Source organism: Grammomys surdaster, unplaced genomic scaffold (genome assembly GCF_004785775.1).
Source record: "Grammomys surdaster isolate TR1022 unplaced genomic scaffold, NIH_TR_1.0 220, whole genome shotgun sequence".
In the NCBI taxonomy this organism is placed as follows: Eukaryota; Metazoa; Chordata; class Mammalia; order Rodentia; family Muridae; genus Grammomys; species Grammomys surdaster.
In genome coordinates, this window is record NW_021604665.1 from 3,916,956 (window position 1) to 3,918,447 (window position 1,492).

Sequence of the window (1,492 nt, forward strand, 5' to 3'; positions counted from 1 at the left end):
GAAGTACTACCCTTCCATGTTCCTGGAATAAAAAGAACCAGGCATCTCCCTTGAGCAGTAAAGTATTCCAAGCATTCTCTGAAGAGCATGCTTTTATGCCTCTGTTTTACAAATAAGACACAGTTTATAGATTCGTGCCCTAGTCCACGCAGCTAATAAATGGAGTAAAGTTAGCAGACATAGCAAATCAAAACACACAACACCTAGTTAAATTTGAATTTCAGATAAACAACAAATAAATTTTTAGTAGAAAAATGTCTGAAATCTGAGTAAGGAATATATTTACACTAGAACAATGGCTGTTTATCTGAGACACAAATGTAACTTAGTACTTCGTGTTTTAGGCAGGCAACTTTAATCCAGGCAATCCTCAGACAGGATTTTTGACTCCAGAGAAGAAGAATATTCTATTCAGTACCATTCTTTTGCTCCTGTGACCTTCTTTTGTTCCTCTGCCAAAATCAATTTAACATTTATTCCTTAGCCATATGACTAAGGCTGAGAGAAAATCTAGGACCTCTCTATTGGAAGGGAAAGTGTTTTGGGAATGTTTTCCCACTGACCATTTCTTGATGAGGAAACAGAATCTCCCTGCAGGAATGGATCGTCCTGCATTCAGACATGTTTAGTGAGCTGCTGCCTAATGTTTCTCAGTTAATGGAAGGGAAGATGTGGGACAGATAAGCACAATGACAGTTAACCCCCCAAACTTTCCCCTGGGAGTTTGAAACTGGTTATATTTACCTTTTTCATTATGAAGCACTTAGGCCAATAATGCAATTACATTGTTTCCTCTGACCAAAGTTACTGAGAATTCAGGCTTGAGGGGTTGGATCCATACCAGTGGTAGATGGTAGTGATGTCACCATGTATGAGGGTGGGGGTGGGTATGAGAGGACAGATTTACAGTCAGCTGAGAATTCCACATTTCTGTTTTGTTCTCAGTCATGCTGTGGTGTGTGTGTGTGTGTGTGTTTGTGTGTGTGTGTGTGTACAGGTATGTGGTATGCGTGGTGTGTGGGGTATGTGGTGAGTATGGTGTGGTGTGTGTGTATGTGTGTGGGTGTGGTGTGGTGTGTGTGTGAAGTGTGTTATGTGTGTGGTGTGCTGTGTGTGTATAGGTATGTGGTATGTGTGGTACGTGGGTTATGTGGTGAGTGTGGTGTGGTATGTGTGTGTTGTCTGTGATATATGTGTATGTTTGTGTGTATATGTGTGTGTGGTATGCATGGTATATAGTGTCACTGTGTGTGGTGTGTATAGCGTGTGGTGTGTGTGTGTGGTGTGGTGTGTGTGTGTGTGTTTGTATGTGTATGTGTGGTGGTGTGGGGTGTGTATTTACATCTGTGAGATAGGAGGCAGAAGAGAACCAGAGGAAGATATCTTGCTCAATCACTTTCTGCCTTCCCCCCTCAAGACTGGGTCTTTCACTGAGTCTCAGCTAGGCTGATAGCTAGCAAGCCCCAGAAATCCTTCCATCTCCACTCACAAT